We start from the raw sequence: 26208 nt of genomic DNA, 5'->3' as shown, positions 1-26208 counted from the left end.
TCACCAAACTCCCTCTGGTCTGGCAACTATCAAAATGTTCTCTTTATGAGTGTTTCTGTTTTGTTTGTTTATTTTGTTCTTTAGATTCCACAAATAAATGAAATCACTTTGCATCTATCTTTCTCTGTCTGACATACTCCAATCAGCACAATACCCTCCAGGTCCATCTATGCCACAGTATATAGCAAGAACCGTTCCCTTCTCTGGCTGAGCAATAGTCTATTGTATATAGGTACCACCTACTCTTTTACTCTTTATCCATTCTTCCATGAACAGACACTGAGGCTACCTCCACATCTTGGTCATTTTAAACAACGCTGCAATCAATATATGAATGCACATGTCTCCTCAAAGTAGCATTTAGGATTTCTTCAAATAAATACCCAGAAGTGGGATTACTAGATCCTTCTTTGTCTCTTGTTATAGCCTTTGTTTGAAAGTCTGTTTAGTCTAGTATAAGTATTGCTACCCCAGTTTTCTTTTTTGTTTCTATTTTCATGAAATATCTTATTACCGTCATCTTACTTTCAGTCTGTATGTGTCTTTTGATCTGAAGTGAGTTTCTTGTAGGCAGCATATGTTTTCTTATCCATTCAGCCACCCTATCTTTTGATTGGAACACTTAATCCATTTACAGTGAAAGTAATTATTGATAGGTAGGTAGTTATTGCCATTTTATTATTCATATTTATGTTTTTACCCCCGTCTTCTGCTTAAAGAAGTCCCTTTAACATGTCTTATAATACCAGTTTCGTGGTGATGAACTTCAGTTTTTTCTTGTCTGGGAAGCTCTTTTTTATTCTTCTTCGATTCTAAATGATAGCTTAGCTGGGTAAAGTAATCTTGGTTTTAGTTCCTTGCTTTGCATCACTTTGAATATTTTGTGCCAGTACCTTCTGGACTACAAAATTTCTGTTGAGAAATCAGCTGATAATCTTATGGAAGCTCCCTTGTAGGTAACTAACTGCTTTTCTCTTGCTTTTAAGATTCTCTTGGTCTTTAACCTTTAACATTTTAATTATGTGTCTTGGTGTTGGCCTCCTTGGGCTTATGTTGTTTGGGACTCTCTGTGTACTTCCTGGGTTTGTATGTCTATTTCTTTCACCAGGTTAGGGAAGTTTTCCATCATTATTTCTTTAAATAGGTTTTCAATTCCTTGCTCTCTCTCTCTCTCTTCTCCTTCTGGCACCCCTATGATGCAAATGTTGTTATGCTTGATGTTGTCCCGGAGGTCTCTTAAACATTCCTCATTTTTTAAAATTCTTTTTTCTTTTTGCTGTTTTGATTGTGTGAGCTCAGCTACGTTGTCTTCAAATTGGTGATTTAATCCTCTGCTTCATCTAGTCTGCTGGTGATTACTTCTAGTACATTTTTCATTTCAGTTACTGTATTCTTTACTTCTGACTGGTTCTTTTTATGTTTTCTATGTCTTTTTTTTATGCTAGCAATCATTTTGTTGACATTCTCTCCAAGTTTCTTGAGCATCCTTATAAGCATTGTTTTGAACTCTGTCTCTGGTAGATGGCTTGCCTCCATTTTGTTTAGTTCTTTTTCTGGATTTTTCTCCTGTTCTTTCATTTGGGATAAATTTCTTTGTTTTCTCATTTTGGCTGCCTCTCTGTGTTTGTTTCTATGTGTTAGGTAGATCTGCTATGTCTCCCAGTCTTAGCCAGGCATCCTTATGTAGATGTCCTGTGGGGCCCAGTGGCACAATCTCCCTGGTCACCTACTTTGGGTGTTCCAGGAGTGTTTATTGTATGCATTATGTGTGATCTCCTATTTTGGTTGAGCCTTGGCACTCAGTAGGTAGGATTGACCTTCAGGATGACTGGCTGTGGGGTATGGCTACATCCATAGCTTATGGGCTGCTGTGTAGGAGGCTCACACCACTGAGTGTGATTTGCCACCGTGGGCTCTGGTGCTGTCGAGATCACCTTTTGTGTGTACTACTTGTGGGGCTAATTGGGCAGTGCTCTGCTGTGGTCTGAAGCCAACTTTCAAGTATGTTGGTTCTGAGGCCTCTTGGGAGGGGCTCTGGTGCAGGCCCAGGTCTACCACTGCCTGTGACCAGTTGGGGACTACCTGGTAGGAGCTACAAAGTGATCCACAGTTGTCTGCTGCCTGTGCTGAACCTGGGGTGTGTGGGAAAGGCCACACTGAGAATTGAGCACAGCTGCCACCAGTACCAAGCCTGGGGTAACTCCACAAAAAGCCAGGACACCCAGAGGCCAGCTGCTACTTGCCAGCTTCCTTAAGTTTCAGCCACTGATGAAGGCTCATGCTGTATACAAGTTAAATGGCAGGGTTTCAGGGAATCACTAGTGTGGGAAGAATTGTGGTCACCAGATTAATGTAGACTCTGGTTTGGTGCCAGTGCTGAGCCTAGAGCTACTCAGCAAAAGTCTCAGAGCACACTGAGGCCAGTTGCTCTCTGCCTGGGACCCATGGACCCTGATAGTTTTCCTAGAAAGAGTGCAATGCAGGAGGGAATTGCTGCTTGGAGAAAGTGCCTCAGGTGGTGTATGAGTTGGGTGGGGTGGGATCCCAGCTGAGTCAACAGGGTGGAGCAATGGATCTCACCAGGCCAATCAGATTCAGATTTTATATATTTACGGGCTCAATATAGAAAATATGGCACCTGCCTGCCAGCTGCACAAGAGAAAAACCTCTCACCAGGAAAACGCCGACTGTCCTCCAGTCCTTCCCCTGAAGCCACATTCCTCAGTCTGCCCCTCGCATGTCTCCAAGGCCCCCCAAATCACTGTCCCTCCACTGGAGCCCAAGGTGAGTGCCTTCGTGCGAGTGACTTTGTACGTGGTCATTTAAGAGGACCTCTGGGTAGCTGTTAAAGAGGACTGGCAGCCTTCTGTCACACCTGAATGGTTGGAATTCCTACTGTTTTTCACAGCCAGACATTGTGGGGGCTTCTCTTTCTGACATCAGTACTCTGTGCTAGGGAGCCTGGTGTGAGGGCCTGGGGTCCCTTACTCCTCCAAGGGGAACCTCCATGGCCAAGGTATCCCTCCTAATTCTCAACTTCGGCAGGGAAGTTTGGAGCCTGATCTGCATTTCCACCCCTCCTACCAGTCTTGATGTGGCTTCTTCTTTATATTTTTAGTTATAGGACTCTGTTTGGCTAGACTTCAGATGGTTCTCCAGGCTGCTTGTTCTGTAATTTAGTTGTAATTTTAATGTGTTTACGGAACGATGCAGGCACAGTGTTTACTCCGCCATCTTGGATCTCTTCCAATCAAACTAATTAAAGATGTTTTTCTTCTAACCCTAATCCTACCTCTACTTTTACCTTCGTGATCCCTCTAGTTTGGTAGGCATTTCTATAGTATATTCCAGAGTTGCTTTTGATAAGTTTGATGGCATTATTATCTTTTTAAAATAAAGGCCATTTTTCTCTCTGGAAGCATTAATATCTATTTCTGTATCTCTTATGATCAAAATAATGTGCCTTGAATAGATATTTTCTTTCCATTCATTTAGCTGAGTATTCATTGAAATTATTCATTCTGAAATTTTCTGTCATTTGTTCTGAGAAATTTTCTTCTATCATTGTATTGTTTTTAAAATAATTTTCTCCTCCCCATTATTTCTGTTTTCACATATACGTGGAATGTCAATGCCAAAGGTTCTTAATTTTTATATCATATATTATAATTCTTTGTTTTTATTTTATTTTCCTCAAATTTAATTTTCCAATCATTTTATGTTGTTTATTTTTACTATTATTGTTTACTTCTAAAAGATTTTTTTTAATTCTCTGAATTTTCTTTTTGTGTTTTTCTTTTTTTTTTCAGAGTTGCAATACATTTCTTTGTTTATTTGAGAATAATTATACTTTTTAAAAGTTTAGTCAGCTTTCTTTAACTTTTCCTCAGTTTCGTTTTGTATTTCTTTTTCATTACTTATGTTATTTTTTCTTATATTCATTCATTTATTCAACATGTTAAAAAACCTATTAAATATTGTTCTAGACATCAAAGAGAAATTTCACTGAACAAATTAAACAGGCCAGAAAGACTTAATTCCAGACTATTTCAATTGGGGAGAGAGACTGAAGTCTACTGCCAGCAAGTAAAAGTTAGATGAGTTTTTAAGTGCTGTTTTTAAGTGGAAAAGGACCAGAAGATTTTAGGAGAAAGATTGACCAGTGTGATTAGGCTGTTTGTGCTCACTAATTGGCTTTTACTGAGGTTAGGCTCCTATCTTCCTATAGAGACTAGGGAAGGGAAAACTGTTTACATTTCAAAAGGATGGCTCAACCCCTTGAGAAAGACATTTCTGGGTTGTAAAACTGGCAACAGTTTGGGAGATTCACATCTCAAAGAAGCAGAGAATGAATTCACAATTGCAAGTTCTCTAAGGCAAATGCTCTAAGAAAAGGGAAGTCAGGAGCCTATAGTCAGAAAGAAATTTGTCTAAAGTTTGGTCAATCTGAGGGGAACATTAAAGTCTTGGTCACAGGCAATGAGGATAAAACAGTGAATAAAACTATGTTTTAGGAGAAGGAATAGTAGACAAAAGCACAAAGAGCAGTAATTAATTGAACAATTGCTATATTTCATGTCCTATTTAAAGTATTTGCAGTTAATAAGTCTTTACCTATACAGAAGGGGGCTATTGTACAACAGAATACAACAGGAGAACAGAGTGTTGTTCAATGAGGTAGAGGCATAAGCAATCCAGATAAGGCAGGGCACAAGATGAATGACTATTTGGTAGTTTTCAGTGTTGAAGAATAATGCTTGATTTCTGTTTCTGGCAGAATGATAGTTTAGTTACTGCAAAAGGGTCTTCTAATGCCAAATTAAATGCTTATGAGACTTTTACATATATTATTGTACATTCCTAAAAGCAAAAATCTTCAGATTTCCTTAAGTTAGCAAAAACAGGTACTAATGTAGGTCTTTCATAAAATCAAAGTGGCGTAAAGTGACCTTTCAAAAAGCGGTGGATACCTGTACTGCTGCAGGGACCAAGTAAATTTAGAAGGTGGCTAAATTCATTCAGGTTGGCAGCACCTCCTGGCTGTCTCCAGAAACAAATGGCAATTCTCTCCAGAAGTATTTTCAAATTAGGCCCTCAGAATTCTCAAGAATTAACATGAAATAACAAAACACAAAATATAAAATGCTGTGTATAAAAATATAGTAATGAGCAAGAAATAACAGATTATCAATGAAGACCAGTTTTGAAAAAAATTTTCTAAAGCTTTTTCTTGAAGAGTAAAATTTTAAAGATTTAAAAGTCAGTGGATGGATTAGTAGCAGATTAGGCAGAGTTAAAATAAGATTTAGTGTATAGAATATGCATATAAAAAATTACCCAGAATGCAGCCCATATAGGCAAGGAAATAAAAGAGAGCTTAATGGATAAGCAGGATAGAATGAGAAGATCTGGAATCCCAAAAGAAGAGACTACAGAGAATGGAGAAAAGACAATATTTGAAAGTTAGTATCAGAATATTTTTAAAAATTGATGAAATACTTAAATTTATCTAAATACTTAACTCTGTATCTATATTTATGAATCAGAACATTCTAAATGGGAAAAAGTGAAAAAAAAATATGTCTATGCATTTTGTAGTTAGATTGCACTTAAAAAGCAGAATCCGAAAAAGAACAAAAAAGGTCTTTAAAACATCCAAAGAGAAAAGACAGACCACTGACAGTGTTAGACTGACAGTCTAATTCTCAGCAAAATGAAAGCTGAAATTAGTGGAATAACATTCTGGAAAAAAACAAATGTGCACTTGTTTTGTAGGCAGGATAGGAGGTGATTTTGCAGTTGCCTAAACCCCTGTCATAGAGCCAGGTCTTATAAAGGTGTAAGTGGTGTTTCTGCTCCATAGTGATATTGAGAATACTGTTTTGAGGATATTTCATATCCAAAGACAGAGCCAACAGAAAACTTGACTTAGTCATGGTCTTTGCGATTTTTACCTCTCAACCATGGTCAATAGCAAACGCTGGCTTCATACAACTCTTTTCTTCCATATCTCATGTGAAGTTCTTAGGCGTAATTATGTTGCATTTGTCACTTACCTGGGCAATGCCTTGTACTGCTGGGACCATTGAGTAGGTTGGTGGCTTTTCTCTACCTAGCACTTTGTATTTCCCTTTGTTTCTCTTCCATTGATGTTAGTATATGAGCCTAATTGGGCCTTTTTACTTTCTCTTTTAATATTTTATTTATTTTTGATGGCTATTTTAAATAGTTATTACTTTTTTTTTGGAGCAAAGCTGGCATCATATTGACTGAGACTTTCAGTATAAAATGTTTTTTACTCTTATTTCCAACCTTTTTATGTTGTTATATCTTAGGTGTGGGTTTTATACATCTTGTGTTTTTAAAAATGCAAATGGATTTACAAAAGTGGATTATTGACATATTTTAATGTATTTCAGTAATCTTATTTTGTATTTTCCACCATGACCTGCCGCCAGCAACAGAAGTTTATTGTCTCACAGTTATGGAGGCTAGAAGTCCAAAAGCTAGGTGTCAGCAGAACCAGGTTTCCTCCAAAACTTGTAGGGGAGAATCTTTCCTTACTTATTGCTAGCTTTTGTTGGTGGCTGACAATCTTTGGCATTTCTTGGCTTGCAGCTGCATTACTTCAATCTCTGTCCCTGTTGTCACATGGCATTTTCCTCTTCTTATAAGGACATCAGATAAATTGAATTAGGACCTACCCTAATGACCTCATCTTAATTTGATTACATTTACTATGACCCTATTTCCAAACAAGGTTACATTCACAGATACTGGGTGTTACAGCTTCCGCATATTGTTTGGGGGGACATAATTGAATCCATAACCTATGCTTATCTATTTTGAAGTTAGATTTCTTGTGTTCTTTTTCATGGAATTTCCAGTGCCTAGATGTTCAGGTTAAAGGAATACATAAGAAACCAAGAAGGGGAATGAGCAGGGTTGTCACTAAGCCTGGTTAGTTTTGATGATGATCATTGTTACTAAAAGACAACTAATGTATGTTTCTTTTTCGGAAGAGAGAATAACAACATAGAAATAATAAATTTTTTTTTGTAAAATATTTTTGGGGTATACACCCACATTTGAATATGTAATTATTTTTCTAATTTAAAATATGCCAGATGTAATTGCCTTCAGAGTGAATGACATCAAACCTTAATGGATAGAACTTAACATTTGTTTTGAAGTTTCTTCAAAATATTTACCTCTAAAACTTCTTCCTTTCATTATCTTTTCTGTAAGGACTAAATCCCTTGCTAAACTGCAATCAAAATAAAATTATAATTCGTTCTCTATTCCCAAAAGCAGCCTGAGGTGACCTCTGAAAATGGTTTGCTTGACCCAGAGAACCCCACAAAATCATGTAAATCAAGAAGTCCAAATCTACAGGTTCATTTTAAGAACACTCATGAAACTGCCCAGCATCTAAAGGATGTCACGTTACAAAAGCAACGTGTGCCATTCCATCGTTACAATGGCGGAGTTGGGAGGTGTGTCCAGGCCAAACAGTGGGGTTGTATGCAGGGTAGGTGGTCCAAAAAGAGTGCAGAATTTTTACTGCACATACTTAAAAATGCTCAGAGTAATGCTGAACTTAAGGGTTTAGATGTAGACTCTCTGGTCATTGAGCAGAGCCAGGTGAACAAAGCTCCCAAGATGTGGCACAGAATGTACGGAGCTCACAGGCGGATTGACACATACATGAGCTCTCCCTGCCACATTGAGATGGTCCTCACTGAAAAAGAACAGATGGTTCCTAAACCAGAAGAGGAGGTTGCACAGAAGAAAAAGATCTCCCAGAAGAAACTGAAGAAACAAAAACTTATGGCCCGGGAGAAAATTCAGCATCAAATAAATGCTAATAATAATAATAATAATAATAATAATAATAAAAATAAATAAAAAATAAAATTATAACTCAGAAGAAAGCACTTGCAATAGTTCCTGAAACATAGATAGTCAATAAACATTAGGACTATCTATTTCCTAGGATTTCCATAGTTAAAGCCCACAAGCTTCCAAATGTGTTCTCTCTTCTTTTCATATATTATCAAATACATTTTTTAATAGTTTGTGTTTTTCCACCAACATTATTTTCTAAATTTTTGGCTCTCTCATTGTTCAATTCAACTCACTTTTTCTGTATTTTTTATGGATTCAAATGTATAATAGATTATTTTTTCTCCCATGAAAGACAATTTTTATTTATTTTTTCAGTGTCTCAATGAATATAACTGGGTACATTTACCACAGAATTCTTATATGGTTCTGCTCAAGATATGTTTGTTTTATAGATATATTCAGGGAATGACTGATGGACTATAATAAATCAAACTGTATCCCTTTCAGATTTGGATCAATGTATCAAGTGTCCCAAAGACCAATATCCCAAGACACAGGGAAATCAGTGCCTCACCAAAATTGTGACTTTTTTGTCCCACGAAGATCCTGTAAAAGCTGTTCTGAACTCTATGGATATCAGTTTCTCTGTTCTCACTGCGCTGATTTTAGGAGTATTTATCCAGTATAGAGACACACCTGTCGTCAGAGCAAACAATCGAAACCTCAGTTATATCCTCCTCATTTCCTTAATGCTTTGCTGCTTCTGCTTTTTCATTTTCTGGCCAATAAACTGCATCCTGAGACAAACAGTCTCTGGAGTTATATTTTCTGTAGTGATTTCTGCTGTTTTATCAAAGACCTTTGTTGTAGTTGTGGCCTTCAAAGCCATACGTCCAGGAAACATAATACAAATGCAGATAGTGACCCAATTCTCAAATGCTTTAGTCATGGCTCCCTCATTCGAGTGTGTATCTTCACAATCTGGCTGGGAACTTCTCCCTCTTTCCTGCCATTGACACACAATCAGAGTTTGACCAAATCATCCTTTGATGTAATGAGGGGTCCACCACTGCGTTTTACTTTGTTCTGGGTTACTTGGGCTTTCTAGCACTTCTGAGCTTGATTATTGCTTTTCTGGACAGGAGGCTGCCAGACAGTTTCAATGAGGCAAAAACAATCACAGTCAGCATGCTGGTTTTCTGTAGCGTGTGGATTTCTTTCATACCCAGCTTTCTGAACACCCAAGGCAAAGCCACGGTGGCTTTGGAAACCTTTCCAATTTTGGCGTCCAGTGCTGCTTTATTTTATTGTATATTTCTTCCCAAGTGCCACATGATCTTATTAAGATCAAATAAGAATTCAAGGAAAAAAATTGCTTGAACAAATTTCTACCCAAAGGTAAAGGAATTAGTGTTCAAGTGACATCAATAATAATGTGGAAATGAAGATTCCAAAGTATGGTATGAAATAAATGTATTTCATTAAAACAATGACAATTACTCTTTAATCGAGTAGCATTATCATCATTGTGGTAGCAAGTCATGGTGAGGAAAGCTCTGGAGTCAGATAGACCAATGTTCAAATTCAACACCTTGTTGGCTGACTCTGACCTTTCAGTGTGTCCAGTTAACTTTTCTTCAAATCAGTTTTCTCATCTTTAAACAGCATATAGTAAGTTTACAAATTATAAAATATTAAGAGTGTGAATTAAAATAATTTATGTGAAAATATAGTTAGTGTTCAAAAATATGTTGCATTTTATAAGCCGTACTCTAGCTGTCTTTTTCTTCCTGTTTAATAAAAATTAATTTTTAAGGAAATACAAGTCCGGCAGTAGAAAGCTAGTGATATCTAATTGTCCTTCATTAAACTACTCATAAATACAAAACAATATGAAATTTGATTTTAAGCAATCTAAACAGTGCTCTGTATGCTTCCATTATGCCCAGATGGACCATGGATCAAAGCTTAGGTAAATCCCTGAGGGAAACACACAAGGAGTTACTCAGGGAAAAGACAGTGCTTTATCCATATTCCCTCTAACACATAAAAACTTGACCTACTGAGAGAGAGGAACCGTTCTTTACAGGAGAGTGTGGCTTTTGAATATCGTCAGAATTTTCAAATGTTTTCTTTTTCATCTGTTCATCGCTGATACCCAATATCACTTACAATTTATTAAACAATATTTTTCAGCAGTGAAATGTGTCAAGGGTTAGGAGTAGATACAGGTTTAAATCCAGGAGTGTTAGATAACAGTTGTAAGTAAGAGAACCTGGATGAACTGTAGAACGATTCTCTCTGGGAGATGTAGGTTTCCACTTATTTATTTTTTTTGGCAAAGAAATTCCTTTGTACAGACCATTTCTGATCACCCCATAATAAATCAATCTCTCATATAAGTCTTTAAAGGCAGAAGGCCGAACTGGGAAGGGAGTGTGCTGGGCTTCCCCTTCTTCTAGCTCTCCTCAGTTACCCGGTCATCATTTGAAGGTGCACACGGGCAAGCTCTTCAGACTTGATGTGTGGAGCTTAAGTTGGAGTTTGCTATGGTGGTAGGGATCCCTGCTGAGGTATGGTAGCAATGGCTAAAATAATAGAGGCATTGGCAATAACTGATGCTCAGAAATTGCTACATCAGGTAAATGTGTGCGTGTTTTTTAGAACAGGATTTATATGTCATTCAAAGCTTTAGTTTGAGGGAAATTGTCTTTGCACATAATATTGGACACATAACATTGTAAGGTGAAAGAACACTGAATTAAAAATATTCTTAGCCTATCTCAATTCTCACCTATCTTTTTTCTTTCCCTAAAAAAATAGATTTACAACTTGACATACTGAGAGAGAGGAACTGTCCTTTACACAAGATTAAGGTATATATAGCTCACCACTTTGGTCATATTGGACTGAATTGCTTCTATTGGGCCTTAAAATTAGTAGAAAAAAGAAATAACTATCCCACTGGAATCTGTTCTGATGTGAATAAACCAAATTACATTCACAGTTTATTACCTGATGAGAATGGAAATGATTGTGTTGCAGAAGTTGTTAGAAAGTTTCCAAAACTCTATTATTTATTCATTTACAGAAACCTACCACTCAAAAAGAGAGAGAAACTTAGTTTTAAAACACTGGAAGGAAGATGAGCACAATATGCCCATGTAAGGCATGCTTTCTAGAACAAATCTTTCTGTGTTGGGGTTGTATATCATTATATTAGAAATCCAAGTACTAAAATGCATGGAATTGATAGAAGCAATAGGATGTCTTAAAAAAAATTTCCAAATAAATGGCAGAAATTTGAACTTCTTGCATGTGCTTAACCAAATGTTTAAGTGAATATTCATTAAATATATGTTTCAAACCAAATGTTCACAAATTGATTGCTGAGTAGGTAGCCTGGGTGGCAATTAATTCATGGTTAATACAGAATAACCCATCATCTAACAATTCTTTCCAAAGTATCTAAATTTATAAGTTTGTTAAATATTATAAATAAAAGTATAAATAATGTCCATGTATTGCTTAAAGAATTTTTATTATATAAACACCATTTTATGACCACGTTGCTTGAGAAACATCAATACTTTTGAAATTCCCTGTATGCTCTTTCCCAATCATATTCTGCCCCCTGCAGTTCTCTAGAGGGAAGTTCTATGATAAATTTTGTATTAATCATTTCTTTGTTTTGAAATAGTTTTCCATCCCCAAATAATATATTGTTGACCGTGTTCCCAATTTTATATAAATGTATTATATTGTATGTATTTTTCTGTGATTTGCTGTATTTCCTAAGGCTGTTTTAAGGCTTTATATGTGCAATTGTATATAATAGAGCTGTATTTCATTCTTTTTCACTTCTGCATATTGTATCTCACTATGTAAGAATATAACAATTACTAATGAGTTCTCTTCATAGAAGATATTTGGACTATTCTTTTTTCCGATTGCAAACAATGCTGTTTCTTCCATTCTTGTACAAACCTCCTGGTGCATATATGTACCATTTCTCGAGAAGTGGGATTTCTGTGTCATGGGGTATTTTTTTGCTAAGAAATATCAAATTATTTTCTAAATTTTATTTGTAAGAATTTGAACTTTCAACAGCTATTTATAAAAAGTTCCCATTGGTCTCTATATTTTTTAATGTCTCACACTCTATTGTATGTTTTTCATCGAAAGGAAAAAATTACATTATTTATCTCCATAAATGCCTTCAGTTAAGGCTCTTGACAAAATTCAATATCCATTCCTAATAAAAACACTTAGTAAAATTATTAACTGGTCATTCCTAAAACCAGCATCTAAATTAAAGGAGAAACACTATGCAATTCCCACTAGGGTCAAAAACAAGGCAAGAATACTCACTATTTCCATTACTATTTAAAATAGTGTATTGGAAGTATGGGCCAATGCACATTTTAAAAAAAGAAAATAACTAGGAACATAACAATTAGAAAAGAAAATATAGGACTATATTGGCAGATGATATGATAATATATCTGGAAGATATATTAGATGATTCCAAGAGAATCAATGATACAAACTAGTTTAATAAGAGAGTAGAATAGAAAATTAATATACAAAATCAATGTGTATACAAACAATAATCAGTTAGAAGATAATAGAAGAGAAAACCCCATTTACAATGGCAACAAATAAGATATAATTCCTAGAAATAAATATTACAAGACATGTGGAAAAAAAACACAATAGTAATATGAGACAAACTTTAGCACACTCCTGGAGGTAGACGCAAGCAAATGGAAAGATAATCCTTTTTTGTAAATGTCAATTCATAATCCTTTTTTGTAAATGTCAATTTTCCTTAAGTTAACATAGAAATTTAGCACAATCTCAATACAAATAGCATATTTTTTCCCTTAAACAAAACAAATTGATTCTAAAGTTCATATTGCAAAAAACCTACTAGACTACATATTAATACCCAGAGAAGAAAATAGCCATGAATGTGAAATAGACCTTACAGTTATTAAAGCTCATTATAAAAACTCTGTATTTAAAACACTATGGTACTGGCACAAAAGTAGATACAAAAGTGAATGGAATAAACAAAAATTCAGAAAGTAATACAAGTACATAAAAATATAAAAGTGCTATCTCAAAATGGTGTTTTAAACAAGTGCAATTGGAACAACTAACTAGCCATTTGGAAAAACAGTGGAATAGGGTCCCTATATCATATACCACAATAAATTCCAAATTGTGTTTTTTTTCAATTCTAATAATTGCTCCAGGCAGAAATCATAAATGGATTTTTAAATCATTGGGAGAAAGTTGTTGGGGAATTAACTATGTGACTATATTGGGAACAGCACCACAGACAAGGAAAAACAAGCAGTAGTGTTGCACAGGAGCGAGTGGGATGTGAATGACACCAAAGAGACCACAGGGAAGGAGGAGAGTGAGGGAAGGGGAGAGAAGGAACAGCAAGAATTAGGTGGCTAGACCATGTGGAGAATTAGAGGCCGTTATGGCTGTCTTTTTGTCAGACTAAAATGGAGGGAAATTACAGGATTTTCAGCAAAAGAGTGATATAAGCTGACCTAAGTTTCAAAACCAATGTTACTTTCAGAATAGTCTGGAGAGGGACAGGAGAAAAGAAGAGACACCTGTCAGGGTGTTATTGCTGTCATAAGGATGGAGAATCTAAATAGTAGTACTGTGTAACTGTGACTATAAACAGAGTGTGTTAGTTAATTTTATCTATCAACTTGACTGATTCATGGGGTACCCAGATATTTGGCTAAACATTATTTCTGAGTGTGTCTGTGAGACTGTTTAGAGATGACATCAGCATTTGAATTGGTGGCCTCAGTAAAGCAGATTGCCCTCTCCAGTGTGGGTGGACATTATCCCATCTATTGAGGACCTGAGTAGAACAAAAGGAAGAGGAAGGGAGAATTTGGCCCCTTTTACCTGATTGCTTGAGCTGAGACATCATTCTTTTCCTGCCCTAACTGGGATTCACACCATTGTCTCCCCTCATTCTCAGGCATTTGGATTCAGATACCACCAGCTTTCTTGGGTCTTTAGTCTGCAGATGGAAGATTGTGAGACTTCTCAGCTTCCATAATTGCATGAATCAATTACTTACAATAAATCTCAGGGCTCTTGGGAGAACTCTGACTAATAAATACACAGAGGGGTAATTAATGTCAAAGGACAAATTTTCTTTATATGATTTCTGAATAGAGCACATGTTGAGAATAAAAAACAAAATATAAATTTTGGAAAATTATACATTTTAAGCATTTAAAGAATGACCAGAAATTAAATCTTCAGGTGTGAGCAGAGTTTAAATAAATAAATTTGCTTTTTGGGGATAAAATTTCCAACTGTTATTCAGTTCTGTACCAGTGGCAATCTTAAACTTATCTCAATACTATTTCAAATATTATATTACTACATTTATCTCAGGATAAATAAAGTTTTTACAGGAATTAAGATACATATGTAAAATGACATTTCATCATGGAATAAGATGAGAGAAAAATCAATGTAATATAGTATTTTCCCAAGATGTCCCAAGTAATCAGAACATGCAAAGTGAAATTTTAGTGAGAGTTCATTGACGTTATTGCCATTTGCTTTGTGATCATTGTCTTTTAAAAATGTTTTCTTTTGGAAGTAAGACTGTACTTTATTTATTTTTAGTTATTGCATTTCATCAAATAGTAGAATGAAATTTCAACCTTAGTAATAATCTTACATTTCTAGCACACCTAATAGCTCCATTGGAAATAGGTGAAATGGGCTTTGATGCCTTGATGGGTACAGATTGTGTAAAAGGAAAGGATGCACAAAGGGTAGGGGAGAAATAAAAGCACGTTTCAGCAAAGTAAGATAAGTTGTTGTGAAATAGTTAAGAATCATTATATGTGTAGCTATAGCCCTTATTTAGAATTTAATCCAATACCAACACAAATGCTTTATTCTGTAACATTAAGATCTGCATGCTTCAATCTTTGCTCCAACAAACTTACAAGCAACAATTTAATGTTTCATGTAAAACAATTTTCTAATCTACTGTTGTTGGTTTTTGTTTCTTTTACCATTTTATTACCCAACCGCAAGTTGACACAAAACATTTAGAAAACCCCAAAATATTTAAGAAAAATAATCTCAAAGGTAAACATTACCGAACACAACATGCTGCAGTTTCTCCCAGATGCACAAATTTTATTTGTGATGAGAGTATACGACAGGCCATTAGAGAAGAAGAAAAAAAAAACTGGAATGGCTAAAATAATTATACAGTATAATAGTTTCATCATCATCAGTTCACTGACTCACATCTGTCACTATACTGAATATGCTACTAATTAATTAGGGGCACCATAGGAAATAAAAAATCTGGACCAAAATCATGGCTGAGGTACTCATCACAAACATTTTCTATCCCTTACACTTTCTTTTCACTTGACAAGGTTTCATGAAGGGATCTTTTTTACTCCTTAAAAATTTCTGAAACGATTATTGCCATAAATATCTGTTACCTATTTTCTTTTATAATGGGGTATGATAGATAACTATATATACATATATATATATATTCTAATTAATTATGTTAAATATTTTTCCCTCTGTTAATTTAGAAAATGGATCTTATTTTATATCTACCTCTGGGGACAAAATTGAGCTTTTTTTCGTATTTGTAATTCCTTTAGTTATAGTTTTTTAGGGGTTTCTTTTCAGATCACTTCTGTGGTAGCCTGGTGATACAAATACAGTTAAGTCCTCACTTAATGTTGTTGATAGGTTCTGCAAAACGACATATAATTAAACCAATTTTGCTATAGGCTAATTGATATAAACAAGTTAAGTTCCTACAGAATCTCATCAACGAAATGACGTTGAATGGCATGATGTTATTTGAGGAAGTGCTGTATCTTACAGGATTCTTTTAAAGAGTTTTTAAATTGTCTTTACCAGCAATAACAACTTAGAATGTATTTTTTTATTATTAAATTTATTGGGGTGACATTAGTTAGTAAAATTATGTTCATTTCAAGTGAATAATTTTATAATACATCATCTATATATTGCATTATGTTCACTACCCAGAGTTAGTTCCCCTTCCATCACCATATATTTGATCCCTTTTACCCTCATCTACTACCCCCTCCCACCCTACACTCTGGTAACCACTAAACTATTGTCTATATCTATAAGTTTTGTTTCTTCATTTCTTTTTCTTGTTCTTTTGTTTTTTTCAGTTTTATATACCACATATTAGTGAAATCATATGGTTCTCTACTTTTTCTGTCTGACGTATTTCGCTTAGCATTATAATCTCAAGATCCATCCATGTTGTCGCAAATGGCTCTATTTCATCTTTTCTTACGGCAGAATAGTATTCCATTGTGTATATATATACCACAACTTCTTTATCCAATCATCTATCGAAGGACATTTTGGTTGTTTCTATGTCTTGGCCACCGCAAATAAAGCTGCAATGAACATTGGAGCACATACATCTTTACAGATAAGAGTTTTCAGATTTTTTTGGTAGATATCCAAGAGAGGGATTGCTGGGTATATTAGTAGTTCTTTTTTAATTTTTTGAGGAACCTCCACACTGCCTTCCAATAGCGGCTGCACCAATCTGCATTTCCACCAACAGAGTATGACGATTCCTTTTTTGCCACAGCCTCTTCAACCCTCGTTACTATTGGTCTTGTTGATGATAGCCATTCTAACTGGTGTGAAATGATATCTCATTGTGGTTTTTATTTGCATTTCTTTGATGATTAGTGATGCTGAATATTTTTTCATATGTCTATTGGCCATTTGTATGTCTGCAGAAATGTCTATTCAGGTCCTCTGCCCATTTTTTAATTGGATTGTTTGTTGTTGTTTTTTGTTGAGTTGTATGAGTTCTTTATATATTTTGGATACTAGCCCCTTATCAGAGGCATTGTTTGCAAATATCTTCTTCCATTTTGTGGTTGCCTCTTTATTATGCCGATGGTTTCTTTTGCTGGGCAGAAGCTTTTTAGTTTATATAGTCCCATTCATTCATTTTACCTTACACTTCCCTTGCCTTTGGGGTCAAATTCATAAAATGCTCTTTGAACCCAAGATTCGTAAGTTTAGTACCTATGTTTTCTTATGAGCAGTTTATTGTTTCAGGTCTTATGTTTAGGTCTTTGATTCATTTTGAATTAATTTTGGTACACGGTGACATATAGCAGTCTGGTTTCATTCTTTTGCATGTGGCTTTCCAGTTCTCCCAGCACCATTTATTGAAGAGGCTATCTTTTCTCCATTGTATGTTTTTGGCTTCTTTGTCGAAAGTAATCCATATTTATGTGGGTTTATGTGGGACAGAACCCCAGAAAGCAGTTTCCAGGCTCTCGGCCTCACATAGAAAGATGCTGGCTCAGGTAGTAAATGGCCATCAACTGTGATCAGATGGCCATCAGCTGTGGCTAGCTGGCGGTCAGCTGTAACCCGTAAGCCATTGGCCACTAATATAACTGCTGTGGCTACAATAGCAGAAGGAATGGGGGCTAGCAAGAGCGGATTGCAGAGAGGCGGATGCCGCCGGTGAGAATAGTGATATGACTCCCCTACTTATGGCTCCGTGGGTGTTCCTTTTTGCCCTCACCATGTCCTGCGTTCTTATGTGGGGAGCGGGACCAGAGACCCCGCCCGCCGCCCCACATGACAAATGGCGCAGCAAGCAGGGTCCCCTGCACGACAGTTTATATCTGGGTTCTCAATTCTATTCCATTGGTCTGTGTGTCTGTTTTTCTGCCACTCCATACTGTTTTAATTATTGTTGCTTTGTAGTACAAGCTGAAGTCAGGGAGTGTGACACCTCCAGCATTGTTCTTTTTTCTTAGAATTGCTTTGGCTATTCAGAGTCTTTTGTTATCCATACAAATATGATGATTTTTGTTCTATTTTATTTCTGAGCTGCCCTTTTACTTTGGTTATTCATAGCAATTAATGAATTGTTATTTGTCTTCCTGGACATCTATATGAGTGGGTTCTGCAACAGGTTGGTAGGAAGAGGTCTTTTTCTGCTTTCTAGTAGGTGTTGGTAGAATGCTTTTTTTCTCTCTGACTGCAGCCTTTTATTCTCTCTCATGCTGTAGTGTTATATTTTCTCTGCATTGTTCCAGCTTCTCACACAATGGTGGGGCAGGATTCCCTGGAAGGTGTGCTTCTCCTCTGTGAGCAGGTCGTCTGGGACTCAGGGCACTGCATCTGTTGCGGGATATGGAGAGCTTCTGAAGTTCCGAAGCTCTTCCTGCACCAGATTCAGGGACTGTGTGTTTCAGCAGCTCTGTTTGCCCCTGCAGGGATTCATCCAGATAGGTGGGGGCAGTGGTGGAGTAGGTTGTGAGAGGTGGCTCTGAACAATGGCAGTGACCACCAGCACAGCCAATCCTGTACCCAAGGCTTTCTCCCCTTCACCAGAACTAGTTGGGCTGCGAGTCTGTGGCTACAGGCTACAGTTTTCAGAACTGCAAATATTCTGTTCTCAAAAGAACACTGCTACTGTTCATCTTCTAGCACTGACACTGCTACTGTTGGGCTTTTAGCACTGGGGAGGTGGCGGTGGGGCAAGCTCTGCGAAGGTGAGAGGGGTTGGCTTGGCTCCGTGCCTAAGCCTTCTATCCTCTGCTTGGCAGTGAGGGCTTAAACTGCTAATTTCACCTTTCTTCCCTCAGTCTTTCCTCCGAGGTCTCTGTGGTGAGTGTTGGGTTAAGCTGTATTATACGCTGATCCCTCAGGCGAGACTGTGGGCCATAAGGGGAGTGCTAGCAGTCTGAATTCTTCCCTCTCCCATGATTGTGGTAACTCTGGAATACAGGGAGCTCGGAGCTCCAAGCTCCAGTCTGCATCCTGTGCTTGTGCGGCCCGCATCTCTGCACTTCCCCCTTCTCTTCCCCCCCTCCTCGTTTAATTTGCCCACCTGTAGATGATTTTAATTGTGTATCTCTTAGTCTTGCCTGTCTGCTATTCAGGGAGTCCTTTGTGGAATTATAGATGTTCAATTTGTTGTAAATTCCAAGGAAGATTTCATAGGCTCACCTCACGCCACCGTTTCTATGATGTCATCTCTGGCAACTGGATTTTCAATGGTCAGCTGACTCAGTGGTCGAGCAAGTGGGGTTGTGAGATAAGAACAATGGGCAATATGTGATTTAGCATTTATCAATCCTAGTTTCAGCCTACACCTATAGAACAAAAAGTCTGCTTTGATCACACACTGATAGTACAGGGAGTATTGTTTAACAATGATGCAAGGACTACAAGTAATCAAACAGTACAATCAGCACAGGAGGGCTGCTTGCTCCACAGGCAGTTTTGGAGCCCAAAAGGCAAAGTTATGTTCTGTAAGCTGCTTCAGAGCAAAAGCTGCAAAATTCAAAATATTGGGCCATAAGTTATGATGTTAAAGTTCTTTTAAGTTCTTATTTTCCCCTTTTTATCAGACCTAACAGAATGCAACAGTGCTGATGAATCTAGCAATGAATCTGATTCTCTCTTATTGAGTCCCATTGTCATTGCCAAGAGACATATCTCCCTGCTCAAGATCCTTTTTGTCCCATGGAGGAAGGAAATGAGACCAAAATTTCATAATGGTTTAAACCCCAATGGCCCAAGTCTGTACAGGCTGGGTAAGTGGGACATAAGAAGTTAGAGTGGCAGAACATGGCTTTAAGTAAAAGTGATAGTTAAAACATAAGGGAATATACACTTATTAATAATTAGGACTACAAAAGTTTAACAGTTGTGGTAGACTGATTAATTATTTCTATTTTATGTGCTACCATTTCAGTCTTTACAGCTGACTTCAAACAATAAGAAAGGTGGTAGACCATAAGTTTAAATGCTGTAAACAAGATCAATAAACTTATTACTATCATGACAATAATTTTTAATATGGATTGGAACCAATTTCCTATTATAGAAGGTAGCCAGTTAAGCAAGTCATGTAATTGGTCATTCCTCCTTACTTGCTATAGCCATCTAGATTGCTGATAATTTTTTCTAATCAAGTTTCTACTTTTCTAGAGATGTTTATATATGTATAGCAAGTAGTGTGGGCAACAGCACAAACTCTCCCTTGTTTAACCAGCAGCCAGTCTCAGGCCATACAATTGTCGAAAACTACTTCAAGTAAAGGAATCTAGTGATTTCTGTTGGGCAGAAATGGCTTTAGTCATTTCTTCAGCTACTGACCTATTGTAGTAGATAAGTTTCTGATCATGTCTCTATTGACATATACTCCTACCCTTGAGGTTAATATACTGACACCTGATTCCTGACCTTTTACCAGAAATGCCTAACTGTAACAATATTTTTTTTACTCTATTTCTTATCAATTTTTATCCTCTTATATCTAACTGAAAACCCCCAGACCCTCACTCAAGATCCCCTAAAAGTAGCTTGGGAGCTCTGATGTTTATCCCCCAGTACAAATTCCTAAATTCTGAATATTCCCCATTAACTCTGCATATTAACTCCTGATCTCCCCTTCATCCCTTACATTAATTGTTGAATCATTTACTCTGTCTTTCCACTTTTTTTTAACTGTTTAAGCTTTAACCTGTTATAATGAAGACCAAATCAAGCATTCTTTTCTTATTCTTTTTTATAACCATTTATACTTGGAAAGATAATGTCTTGATAAAGCTCTCCCAATGCACAGCTAAAGAGGGCAAGCTCTCTGATTGTTGGATATGCCACCAAATCCCTCAATAAACAGAGGACGAATACTTACTTTTAGTCATTTCTGTAACTAATTTTGATAATGTTTCTGACCTATCATTTACCTAGACTTGCCCCCTTCAAATTTTACCTTTCAAGTAAATATTAGGGGAGAAAAAGATTCTACCTCAGATTTAGCACTAATCCTCTTTCACCTTTCCGAAGACCACATGCTTGTTATCTGACTACTCAGTCTTGACAGTGCAGATGAAAAACTGGGAACCATTTTTGTTGTTGGGTCCAGCATTTTCCATGGACAAAATGCCAGGACCCATACACTTCTGGATAAAATTTTCATTATTAGATTTCTCCCCATAGATGAACTTGCCTCCCATACCATTATGGCATGTGAAGTCACCACCCTGGCACATAAATACCAAATAATTCTGTGAAAGCAGGAAACTTCATAACCAAATCCTTTCTCCCTAGTGCTCAGAGCACAAAAGTTTTCTGTTGTCTTTGGAATTTTGTTTGCAAACAGCTCAAAGGAGGCGTGTCCCAAGGGCTCGCCATAGATGATGAGATCTAAGAACATGGTGGGGATGACAGTGGCTGGGTGTGGGCAGCTCCCACATGGCAGCGTCTGTAAGGCCAGCAAATTGAATTTTAATTATGCCTGTTATGCTTTCCGCCAAACCAGAAGATTGAGGATGGTAGGTACAATGGTGGTGTTGATAAATAGACCAGATTTTGCAACTGGCTTTGATAATCAGTTCTCTGAGATGAATTCCTTGATCACTGTGTATTTCTTGAGGGACTCCCCAAGTTGACAAAGTCTTTTCTAGCAAGAATTTAGCTGCATCCCTGGCTATATCCTGATGGCAAGGGAAAGCTTCAACCCAGTGAGAAAACATACAAATCATACCAAGTATGAACTTATAATTCTGAGAAAGCAGAAGTTGAATAAAATCAAGTTGCCATACTTCAAATGGTCCAGGTGGCAGAGGGAAATGACCCATATTGGCATGTATCAGCTTGCCAGGGTTACATTGAGAGCAAATTTTGCACAGTTGATAAATTTGATGGAAGAGTTCCCAATAGTATTGCTTTCCTCATTGAATCATTTTATCTGTGTGGGTAAGTTATGAATAAAAGTTAACACTTACTTTTGGAAGCCTGAGAGGAAGAACAGGGCAGCAGTTTGCCTTGAGTCATATCCACTGAGTTGAATCAAAAGTGCAGCCTTGTTTCATCCACTTCCCCCTTTCAGAGTCTGAAAAGGTGGCTTGGGCTTTGACCAGTTGGAGATAAGGTGCAACTTTATGCAGAGAAGTATGAGAAATGATCGCAGGGACAGTGGTGACTGATGTGCTACTGATTTAACCTCAGCATCAGCTAAATGTTCCCTAATTCAGTTTTGTCTTGCATAGAAGAGTGATTCTGTATCTTTATAATAGGCATTGATCTAGGAGGTAAGATAGAATCTAAAAGGTTAACACTAAAATTTTTGTTTTTGATGGGTTGTACTGAGGATGTAAGGAACCCGCATCGTTTCCAATGTATACCAAAACATGGGCTATTCCAAAAGCATACCTGCTGTCTGTATAGGTATTAGCAGTTTTGTCTTCGGCTAAGATACAAGCTCTGGTTAGTAAATATAATTCAGCTTGTTGTGCCAGCCTAGCTTTTGGGAGTGGGCCTGATTCTACAGTCTCCTCTAAAGAAACAATAGCATAGTCTTGTACAACAAATAAGCACCTATGGACTTCCAGCTGGAGGAATTCAGCCACATCCACAAACTAAAAACATTAAGAAGAAGACCAAGAAGCGTCAGTGTAAAGTTCTCTTTGAGTACATTCCACAAAATGAAGATGAACTGGAGATGAGAGTGGGAGATATTATTGACATTAATGAAGAGGTAAAAGAAGGCTGGTGGAGTGGAACCCTGAACAACAAGTTGGGACTGTTTCCCTCAAATTTTGTAAAAGAATTAGAAGTAACAGATGATGGTGAAACTCATGAAGCCCAGGAAGATTCAGGTGATTATTTTAAAAAATTTGATTAGATATAAATAAACCTTATACATGATCTAGTAAAAAAAAAAAAGAAACAATAGCATAACCAGCTTGGTCAATCTCTGGAGATAAGACCCATAAGTGAACCAGCTGAAATCAGAATTATGTAAAGGAGTTCTCGTAACTGGTCTGTCAGGGAAATACTGTCATGGGGATTGTTGTCAGGGAAGGGAACGAGAGCTGCAGGATTAAGAAGATTGTAGCGGGTGATTGTTAGATGAGGAGAAGAGAAAAGTATTTCATAAGAGAGGTGATATGGTTAACAGAAAGATGTTGAGTATGATTGGAATTATTTTTATTATGTAAATGCCTTTATTTGAACTAATACATTGCTATTGGATTACATCATTTCTCAGAGTTAGAGTAACGTTATGATCTTGAAAACTGTAGCAAACAGCTTGACAAAGCAAGAGTACATAAGTCCTACATACATAAGTCCTACATATTTTTTTTTATCTTTTTAGTTACCACAACCTTGTCTGAGGTGTAAAATTAGAAAATCTGTTGTATGCTTATCATACTTAGCCTACCGTATTCTGACTTCTGAGCACACTCTCTCCTCAAGTGTCATATTCAACAGCATTTTAAATAGAGAGAGTTTGATGATACAGGTTTTAAAACAAATAAGTAGATATTGAACCAAGTATTTTAAGACAAAATATGTCTTAAAATATGACTGTTTACAGTTTGGGTAAAGGGGAAGATGCAAATTTAAGGTACATTTTTTCCTCTACCTATAATGTATGTTTTTTACTTACTTGAAGATTCCTTTAAAAAGTAGCAAAATCAGCAGTCTTGTTTAATGTAATCAAAATATTAAATGTACAAAAAAGGATCATGTAGAAAGAATACTATAAAAAGATACTGATTTTAAGAATAAAAGAATATGAAAACTTCTATTATATTCTGCACAGCTAGTTACTTCTGCAAATTTTCAGTACTATAAAGATAAGCAAAGGATACTCATATCTAAATATCCTCTGACCACAGTTCTCAAATAAGAACTACCATACTAGGTGGAAAGCAAAATTATTGTCTAATGATATTCATATCCAGTTATAAGCAGGTCCCAAGAGGTGGATATTCTAAGAGGGAAAAAGATACATAGAAAGGAATAACATACAGCAGTGGGAAATGTCCAGGGCAGCAATCTAGGAGAGTAAATGATTTGGCTATGAGAACATGTCAATAGTGCCTGATAAATCCAACCTTTACTACAGAAAAGGAGCTGTTTTTATGAAAACTCTTTCCCCTTAGGGCTTTCATGAAGAGCTAGTCTTGTTAATCAATCAAAATTAAAAGTCCTTTAAATGACCGGTTCCTTAAGCCACGAGCCCTTTATCTGGAAATAGCTGACCTGCTAATCATGCACCTGGGAGCAAGGTTGTTTTTATTCAAATTAGTTATTTTACACTCTCTGCTGTTCTCCTACCCATCAAGCATGCAAACGGTCAGGACCATCTTGGGCGTTACTTCCACAAGGTCTTCAGGGAGAGCATACACCCTGGCTCCAATTCTTCTAGCCATTGTCACCGCAGACTTGGCATTGTTATGCTTGTCATCTTCTGTTAGACTGCCGCTCTTAACAAGGTCCTAGTTTATGCAGCCTGGCTGGATGGCATTAATTAAATCCACAACTGCCAAACTGTAGCTGATCGTCTTGTCCTTAAAACTCTGAATGGAAGTTGACTTTCCAGCTTTGCTTAATGTTCTGTTCATCCAGTTTACAATGATGCTGTCATTAACTTTCTGCCCATCTCTGAGATCTTCCAGTACATTGAGGGTATATCTTCTCATCAACTGCCAGACTAAAGCCAAAGTCAGGGTTTGGTTCCCCATCATTTAGGTCTTGTCCTCCAATTCCAACCAAGGAGAATTAGGCAGGATGCTTCCCTAATTCAACAGCATAGTTGCAGTTTTCTAGCTTTTTCATGTTGGCTCCAAATTTTGGGTATGGAGGTTTATTAACCTTACTCCAGTGAACAGGAACTTTAATTCATTCATATAACTGTAAGATTACCACGGTACCTTGCAGGTCAGCATAGAGATGGTTTACATGGGGATTAACACCAAGAGATTTTACCTAGTTATGAAAGGGTCCTTCTAATAGGTCCCTTCGTGAAAGGGTCCTTCACGAGTTTCTCCTTCTAATAGAGTCTAATCAATATTCTGGTTCTCTGGCTTAGTGCTGGGTACTTATTAAACAGGTTAGCCACAAATGTTAAGTTCAGTTTGGGGTTTCCACTGACAACAAGCAGGGGTAACAAACTCTCTGCCATCTAATTTGTCTGCTTGTTGAAGCATACTCTCAGCTCTCTTCAAATCATCTGTTTCATTGAAACCTGACATGTTAATATCTATCCGTGGTTCACCTTCCTTTTGTCATTTTGGCACCATTTGATTGAGAAGATGGAAATAGGCTTTGGAATCCTTGATGTCAGCACTGAAGTTGTTGATTTTTTGCTAGCCAGAGTTTTCCAAATGAAAGTGTTCCCATCTAAGCAGAAGCTCTTCTGGAGACAATTTCATAAGCTCGTCCAAAGTCTCACCATATCGAAGTAAAGCAGCCAAGGCTTCATTCCTGCTTAATTCAATGTCAGCAAACAAACTGATCTTAATGATCTGCCAAAGAAGTCCCCAACCCAGATGAGGTTTCCCAGCCCGCAAATTCTCTGCACCAATGTTCACAACGTGGCACCCAATGGCAGAAGCAGAGTTCAGTGCCAAGTTCAAGTTTTCCAGAATGATGAAGGGTGTAAGTTTCTTCTTGTTGATTGTTCTTTCATCAATTGTGTCAGGAACTGAAAGGTTGATCATTTTACAAAGCACAATTCCATCACTAACAGCTTTGAACAGGTCATCCATATTTGGGTTCATTGGTATAGCATTTTCCAGAGCTTTGTTTATCCAGCTAACAAAAGCGTATTTTTCTTCCTCTGAGTAAGAATGCTATGTTCCTTTACTGGTCAGCTCTGAAGTTCCTCCCAGAGCACAAATACTTTCTTTCCTGTTGATTGCTTTGCGGAAGGTTTTGGCAATATCACTGCTTTTTACCTCTTGGAAAATATAAACAAATTCATCAAAATTTATCTTCCCAACTTTATTCCTGTCACTATCCAGCATGTGTTTTTAAATAATTTCTATCACTTTATATCCCAGTAATGGCATATTAGCTTCCTTGAAATCTCATGAAGTTCATAGTCACAGATGAATCCATTGCTGTTGAGATCAACTTCTGCAAAGGCCTCTTTGAATTCATCAGGCTCATCTTTGGAAATCTGAGTGGTAGCCATCTCATCCATTTATAGAAGATCTATGGTGTTAAGATTCCACTAAAGGCAGACAACTTCTCAGTAGAGAAGTTGGGAAAAAATACTTTTCAGAGTGGTCTCAGGATCTATAAAGTCTCAGAGTACCACATCTGGCCTGATAGCCTCCCACAGACCCATTCAAATAACTTCTGTCTCTCAAAATCTTTTTTTCTGATTGGAATTTAAAAGACTTGACTACATGGGGAACACAGAGAGTGAGAGGAGATCCAAAAATTATTTTTTTCAGTAGCTTTAATTAAAGTAGCAGTGGTGGCTAC

At 37.0% G+C, this 26208-nt stretch overlaps 3 pseudogenes across 3 annotated transcripts; 2 read left to right on the top strand and 1 right to left on the bottom strand.

Moving 5' to 3' along the window:
• The first annotated feature begins 2631 nt into the window (after nucleotides 1-2631).
• On the top strand, nucleotides 2632-7868 carry LOC308501834 (large ribosomal subunit protein uL22-like; annotated as a pseudogene). Its single transcript has 2 exons — nucleotides 2632-2784; nucleotides 7312-7868. The product of its transcript is annotated as a large ribosomal subunit protein uL22-like (transcript).
• A 400-nt stretch (nucleotides 7869-8268) lies between these two features.
• LOC308501833 (vomeronasal type-2 receptor 26-like) lies at nucleotides 8269-9228 on the top strand (annotated as a pseudogene). Its single transcript has 2 exons — nucleotides 8269-8287; nucleotides 8356-9228. The product of its transcript is annotated as a vomeronasal type-2 receptor 26-like (transcript).
• A 13446-nt stretch (nucleotides 9229-22674) lies between these two features.
• LOC308501832 (plastin-3-like) lies at nucleotides 22675-25921 on the bottom strand (annotated as a pseudogene). Its single transcript has 3 exons — nucleotides 25767-25921; nucleotides 24052-25685; nucleotides 22675-22799 (listed from the first exon to the last, which is right to left on the bottom strand). The product of its transcript is annotated as a plastin-3-like (transcript).
• Between the last annotated feature and the right edge of the window lie 287 nt (nucleotides 25922-26208).

The sequence above is a fragment of the Rhinolophus hipposideros genome, assembly GCF_964194185.1.
Source record: "Rhinolophus hipposideros genome assembly, chromosome: 9".
Taxonomy (NCBI): domain Eukaryota; kingdom Metazoa; phylum Chordata; class Mammalia; order Chiroptera; family Rhinolophidae; genus Rhinolophus; species Rhinolophus hipposideros.
This window is presented reverse-complemented; position numbering and strand designations above follow the sequence as displayed.